At 33.8% G+C, this 7990-nt stretch overlaps 1 protein-coding gene across 1 annotated transcript in view; it reads right to left on the reverse strand.

Annotated features, from left to right (window-relative positions):
• LOC128233828 (J domain-containing protein DDB_G0295729-like) overlaps positions 1–7674 on the reverse strand; it is a 51978-nt gene extending 44304 nt beyond the window's left edge. Inside the window, exon 1 of the mRNA XM_052947684.1 lies at positions 7537–7674. The gene's annotated coding sequence lies outside the window, so the exon portion shown is untranslated. The remainder of the gene's footprint in view (positions 1–7536) is intronic.
• Positions 7675–7990: the final 316 nt, after the last annotated feature.

Here is a 7990-nt window from a genome sequence, read left to right on the forward strand (position 1 = left end):
TTGGTCGCATATCATTTGAAAAAAATAAAGATATTCAAATGAATCTTGGTGAACACATGTCCGCAAAGACATGAATACACAATGTATATCCAAGCCATTATTTCTGGCTTTAATTATAGAACAAATAACATTTTTTCTGTGAGGCAAATCCTGTTACCTTGAACAGATTTACTTATGTTCCCTTTTTCAGAAAGAAATATGAATAGAGGACTTTTATGGCAGAAGAAGTAAAGCACCTGAACAACAACCAAACTTGCAAAGAAAAAAAATCCGATGTGTATCACTTAAGAAAAGAAAAAGGTAATTTATTTCAATATTCAAAATGCCATGTAGTTTAATTAACTTTTTAGCTCGTCTGTTTTCAGAATCGCCATAGCTAATACAACAGATGAGGGTTTTATTCTGCCGTGCTCTTGTTAAAAATATTTGCTATGAATCACTGTGTATAAATTTATAAGGCTGGATTCTTATACATTTTGTTTTCTTATATCATTTTGTTGTAAGATTTGGTATTAATCCGGCGAGGCCCAAAGCTGGAGATACATAAATAAGAGTAAGTTTATAATGTTGTCAATTTGTTTATACATCTAATTTGACAAATAAATTTTGAATAATGCTATGCTGATGAAACCTCCAAATGTAATAATACATAAACTGTTTTCGGAATGTCTCCAATGTAGAAATGCAGACAGCTCTTCACCATCAACTAGAATCCTAGGATGTAATTTTGTGTACATTTAAAACTAAATGACTGCAAAGAATGATATTTTTTGTTCAAGGTTGTTGTATGCATAATTCAGTGCCACGTAGTATTTGGTGAAAAACAGGTCAAAGAAACTGATAATTGGATTTGATGTTAAATGTTTGGAAAACGTTCCAATACTCCATAAGCTGCCACGTTGGGTGGCATCTGGTGAAAAAAAATGTGAAAAATGGTGAAAATTAGATCAATGTCCCATTTTCTTTAGTTTTTCATAATTTATCACCAAATGCCACCTGTTCAGATCCTCCACCAACTGCCACCCATTTTCCACGTCCAATTCGTGGCAAATTTAGGGAAGGGTGAGCGGAGACCAATTTTCAGCTAACGGTCACCGCCAACTGAAGGTCATAGCGACCTTGACCTTTGACCCACTGATTTCAAATCAATAAGGGTTATGTACTGATCAAAGCCAACTTGCAAACCAAGTATGAAGTTCCTTGACCCAAAGGAATTTCAGTTATTCAGCGGAAACCGTATTTTCACATCAAAGTCACCGCGATCTTAGACCTACTAATTTAATAATCAATAGAGGTCATCTAATGGTCATGACTAACCAGCCTACCAAGTATGGCGTTCCTGGTTCCAATAGTTCTGTAGTGATTGAACATAAACCAATTTTTAGCTTTAGGTCACCGCCAACATATTGCTTCTTACCTGAAAGTCACAGCGACCTTGACGTTTGACCCACTGAGTTCAATATCAACAATGATTATGAACTGGTCATAGCCAACTTGCAAGTATAAAATTCCTGTACCCAAAGAAGCTTCAGCTATTTAGCGGAAATCGTATTACACCTCATGGTCATCGCGACCTTTGACCTTCTGATCTCAAATTCACTAGGGGTCATCTACTGGTAATGACCAACCTGCATACTATGTATCAAGTTCCTGGGCCCAAGCGTTCTTTAGTTATTGAGCTGAAATGAAGTGTGACTGACTGACGGACGGACAGGGTAAAAGTAATTATGTATATCCAAGTCATTTGGGAAGACAAAATGATCCATTCATGTTTTAGTTATGTTATTATGTATCTGCTATCGAAAGCGCATCTGAATATCAACCCGGTCATCAGCCATTTCTACGTTTCACATTTCGGCACTCTTACCATGATGAAGTTATTTGGACCAATCAGAGAGAAGAAATTACCCAGCATCAAAAAGTGACGGTCCTATACACCGAAACTTCTACCCAAATAGTGCACAAATAAACAAGAACTAGAAAATGTGTTCAATGTTGAAAACCATATGCGGAATACACATTTGAAAGAAAAAAGGACACGTAAGAGGTGAATTTTGCGGTTATTAACCTGGAACCCCCCCCCCCCCCCCCCCCCGAAAATACCCAGAGCATATAAATGATATTGAAGATGCATTTAAATGCAAATTTGGTATAAACATCGAAACTTATAATTTTAGACGAACATATAGTCTTTCATATTTCACATAACCAGGTTTTTGTTATATTGATACATTCGTCTAGTTTCTTTGTTTAAATGACTCTTACTTGACATCCTCAGAAATGCCTACCAGTCGGGGTGGATGAGTGGCAACTTAGGACGTTAATAGAGATGGACGGTTGTCAACCTTGGTGGGGATGGACGCATGGTCATATTTATGTCCAGTCGGGATGGGCGGGTGTCAACCCCGACTCGCATGTAGGGGTCGATGGGTGTCTGCCTTGGTGGACAATGGAAATGGACGGGTGTCCACCTTATTCGCCGATGTGAGTGGATGGGTGTCCACCTTGGTCTACGATTGGACTGGATTGGTCACATCCTTGGTGGACAGTGGAAGTGGTGGGATATCAGTTGTAAAATAAATAATATTGGTGATTAATTTCATTTCTTGAATAGTTGTGATTGTTTTGTTGAGATAAAAAGTATTTAAGAATACAATTATGACCATCCTTATTCTTACACACTTGAAACTGAAACTGCAAAAATTAAGATAAACTAGAGATTTCTTTTTGGACAAAGCGCTTGCTCCCTCCATTTTGTTGTCATAGGTGAGAAATAATAAATGATGGATATGAAACTGCAGAACATAGGGGTCATTTCATGGTCATGACCAACCTGCATACCAAGTTTGATGCTCCAAAGCGTTATTTAGCTATTGAGCAGAATCGAAACGTGAAGTACTAAACTTGTGATCAACAAATTGTTTGTCACCTAAAGTTCACTGTGACATTGACCTCAAAAGCAATAAGGGTCATATCCTTATCATGACCAACTAGCTAATCAAGTATGAAGTTCCTGGGCCAAAACCTTTTTTCACTTCGAAGTCACTGTGGCCTTGACATTTGACCAACTGACCTCAAAAGCAATTGGGGCCATCTATTAGTCATGACCAACTAGCATATACCAAGTATGGTGTTCCTGTGTGCAACTGTTCTTTAGTTATTAAGCGGAAACCACTTTTTCACCTCAATGTCACTACGACCTTTACCTTTGATCTACTGATCCCAAAATCAAATGGGTCATCTAGTATTCATGACCAGTCTGTATACCAAGTATGAAGTACCTGGGTCCAATCACTATACAGTTATTGAGCGGAAATGAAGTATGACGTACAAACTGACTGACAGATGGACGAACAAAATTATTGAACTGACATGGGAAGAAGGGAGACAAAACTAAAGCTTACCTAATTTTGTAAAACTATTTCATCAAAATCCAAATAACAGTCATTCTCAAAATACTATTACTAGTTTAGTACATTTTGTGTTTATTTTAATTTTACACTCAACACTTTATGAGAAAAGAGTTATACATGTAATACATTTATAATGCAGATATCATTGTAGTCATGCGACCTATTGTTTAATGTTATCACGGTTTCAAACTTTGAACCTGTTATTATATCATGCATTTTATGCGTCTTGAATAAAAATTCAAAGCTAAATGTAATTAACAATACATTGTTTAATTTTGTTTTCACACATAGTTCATAACTATTGTTCTTAGAATCACTGGTTTCATTAACTCCGTATCACAAAATTATTTAATACCGCATTTAAACCATCAAACCATGTCAGATTTCGAAGCATTATATAAAAAAAATATTGTGCTCTGACTAAACTTGGGTTATATGTCGCATAGAAGAACAATTCTTGAAGTAACAAGGACATCTCTGTAATTCACTAAACTATACAATTTTAAACAAGAATATAACTGGAAGCGACGGATGCTCCCCATACACCCATTTTGCATAAAAAGGCAGAATTTGTGCTAGTATGAGATGAATTAATGTAGCATTATTAGACACATTTGGAAGAATTCATTACATGGATAGATAGGGGCAGGTTTGAGAATTAAATTTTAAAGTATTTTTCAAGAAATGATATAAAGTTGAGCAACGGAAATTCACAAATAACCAAGATATGCACCGGACTAACTCAGATTTTCAAAAACTATCAGATAAGGCGAGATAACTGAAAAAGTCCAGGGAGGAGTATAGTTCATTGGTTATGCATTAATTTCCTCTTATATCCATCTACATTTCAGGTTTCATTTAAATTAATTATGTAATTTCCAAGATTTGGCATGGACAAACACCTATTAGGCCACAACAAATTGATTATTTGTTCTACGGATTTTGCCCCAAAAAAGTAGGAGCGAGCGAGCGAAAAAAAAAACAAAAAAACTCTTTTTTTTTAATTTCAGGCAATTCAGAGGCGAGCGCAAGGCGAAAAATTAAAAAAAAATATAAAAAAGTTTATTTCTTACCAAATATATCATGCAATATGTCAAGAAATGCTTTTTAATTGCAAACATAGGTTCTTAGTTTAAATATAAATTAAAAGGTTTTGATTGTATCACATGAAAATCTGTCTCAATATATAAAAATGGCAATACGATCCAGTGCTTTACTATTAACTTTAATTTAAGCATGGATATATGAAACCAAAAAGAAAACTATTGTATTCATCCCGTAACTTAATACTATCACAAAAGAATTTTATTTAGACTAGTAAGAGTAATTCATCATTTGAGCATTTCCAAAAATTGGGTCAGGTCTATATTTGAACCTCTTGAAGCAAATGATAAGGTTGTAGTGCCTTTGACATTGAGAGTTAAAAACTGAGAAATGCATTTTAGAATTTAAAAAAAAACTCACGGAAACATGTTCATTTGTTGTAAGTCGAGTGTCCGTGTATTTTAATATAAGTTTTGCCCTCAAAATCTGATTTAGTTATTATTTAACACTAAATTTTGAGTACAAAACAATGAATTACTTAAAACACACATAAATAATTATTGCCTTCGACGCTGTGAAACTGTTGTTGTTTACTGAAGACTATAACCCATTGACTGTGACACTGATTTTCAATTAAAAATGTGTATTTTACATTAACGAAAACTGAAAGTATCCTGCAAGGTGCAAATTAATACCGGAAATAAATAACAACGGTGCGTCCTGCAAAATATTCCCGACAAAAAAGACTGTCAACAAATATCGGCTGTTTTGCGGTTACCCGGACCTGATTTTGTCCTGACACGAGGAAAGTTTGCTCGCGGGGAATGAAAGCATGGAAATACCTTCAAAAAGGCCGAAGTCGACGTTGCAGGTTTAAATTTTAAGTAAAAGAACTTCAGAAAATAGAGGAAATTCAGAAGTATAAAAATAATAATATGCGCGGCTAAATAGTATGTGCGGGCGCAAAAAAAGAGTTTTTGTTTTTTTTTCGTTTTTCGAATTTTAGGTGCGGCAAATCCGACGAACAAATGATCAATTTGTTGTGGCCTTATTAAAATAAAAATATCAGGTGAAGGGTGGTAACTATATGCAGGGCAGGATTATTGTTCTCGTGCGCTGCACTTTCTCTCATTGCCATCTATCTATATTTGAAGTTTCATTTTAAGTAATTTCCGAGATATGGCCCTAACAAGCATCAAACATGATCAGCTTGATACGTTCTTAATGTGTATCATTTACGGGATTCAAAAGCATAGTTTAAAAGAACATAACCGTCAAATAACAATTTTAGTTAAAATGGAAATTCTGTTCTGAGATATTTTGTATGAAAATGACATAACCCGAGAGACAAGAACAATCCTTCATTTCATTTATTTTTTAACAGTTTGGTTATAATTTGGTGTCATGGTGACAAGAAGCATATTTTCTTTCAGAAATAATATTCTATTTATCACACTATTAACAAATATTATGAAATTGTACTGAAATAGCCATACCACATATTACATATTGTTTTGACCATCTAAAAAGAACTAATTCTAGAAATATTCGTGAAAAGAAATAGAGTTTGTAATTCCCAACCACCCATTTCAGCCATGCTTGCAAGTAATGAACTCTTCAAAGAAGCTAATATTTATGTGTAGAAATGTATTTTTTACTGTTTAATGAGAATACAATATAAAACTCTGAAAGAAATGTCAGTTACTGAAAAAAGAAGAAGTAATGCTTCTGGATGAATTCGAACCGCTACTTTGAAACTTTCAAAAATATTATAGTCCTATGCTTAACAACATGTGCAAAAAATTATATTGAATAGTTTCAAGTGGAGGTTTCATTAGGTGTGTGCTACGTCAATATACATGATAGGATTATAAAGTACCTGTGCACTGCACTTTATCTAATTGCCATCTATCTAAAAGGCAAAATTGGTTTTAATTTCATCAAAAGTCAAACACCATTCATGAAAAGAAGGGTTTAGGGTAGATAACATAATAAATATGCATGACAGGATGATAGAAATGTATTTTATTACTATTTAATGAAAATACACATGCACAATATAAACTGCTGTAAAAATGTTAGCTAGTACATAAAAATAGAATACAATCAAGTTTTATCTCAATACCATCAGTAGATAACAACGTCGAACAATTGATATCGAGCAGTGTAATAATACTATGTTACTTATCCCCGATAATGACATCAACCCCGCAATTCATTCCTTATATTTACACCAATAGTTCATTATTTCATTCAAGAATTGTTTAAAAATACTTCATTTCATTTCAAAAAACAACTTTTCACTAACCCTTTCTTACCCATTCTGTAAATAGAACGACCCGACTGTAACCGGAAACATTTCCGCCGGACGTGGGAAAAGATCAACCACTTAAAATCACTTTTAAACGTAAAATTGAAACACTTTTGGCAACAATACATTTAACATGTAATAAATTTACACTTTCTAAAATGTTGATTTATATTTTACGGGACCTGCTGACACAATACAAAAAATAACAAGATCAATAGTTTTCATGTATATTGTTATGCGATGAATTGCGATCCGATCATATCCGAAGATGTTGCGTTCATCGATTGATAAACCGTTACGACGCTGTTTGACATGTAGTTACTGGATATTTTCAGTTTATTAAAAATAATCTCCAGACCTAAGAAAACTGCAAATAATTGATGAGTTACAATCTTCTAGAACTTACGTTCCTAGCCTTCTCGGTGAAAAAGTATCATTAACAATCATACTGATTCTATGTTCAATTTTAAGTTGTGTCGAATAATGATCTTAAAAACATTCCAACAATACACTGGACTTAATCTCTATTGGTCCATTAACAATCCTTTAGACGTAGTTAATAATAGTGAAAGAAGACGATATGAGCTTAAATTTTATGACGTTTCAACTTTTTATACATATTTTTGACAGTATTTAGTAACAATCAAATTAACTCCTCTTATCGAAAAAACATATGCTAGAGAGAAAACTACTTATATGGCTGTTAATGTTCAAATAAGGCAATAAGAAGATAAGATTTAATGGAATAGGATAATAACGTTTATTTACCAGATCACACAAATATTATCCTAGATTATTCACTTCCGAGTATCAAATCATGAAAGGCAATGTCTGTCAAAACATGTACACTTTAATAGTCCAGGAAAACACCACAACCACTTTAGATTTTATACAGAATATAAACACAATACACCCGGCAGTAAAGATTAAACACATGATCATGACACACACTCTAAATTTAAACAACGCAGTGATGACCTATGATTTATTTTAATTCAATGACGTATGACTTATTTTAATAATTGTGAACTAGCTTTGGGCTCTCTTTTTATTCAAACATTATTATTTATATATAAGCCACCTTGTCTTAGAAATAAAAACAATTATGATGTAATATGTCCCTGTCAAAAGCGAAAAAGAAGGCAAATTAAACACCATTCAAAAAAGGCCGCAATGCGATCAAACCAGGTTTTCAATGATTGGCAGAAGAGCTTCAACCTTC

This window comes from Mya arenaria, chromosome 5, assembly GCF_026914265.1.
Source record: "Mya arenaria isolate MELC-2E11 chromosome 5, ASM2691426v1".
NCBI lineage: Eukaryota > Metazoa > Mollusca > Bivalvia > Myida > Myidae > Mya > Mya arenaria.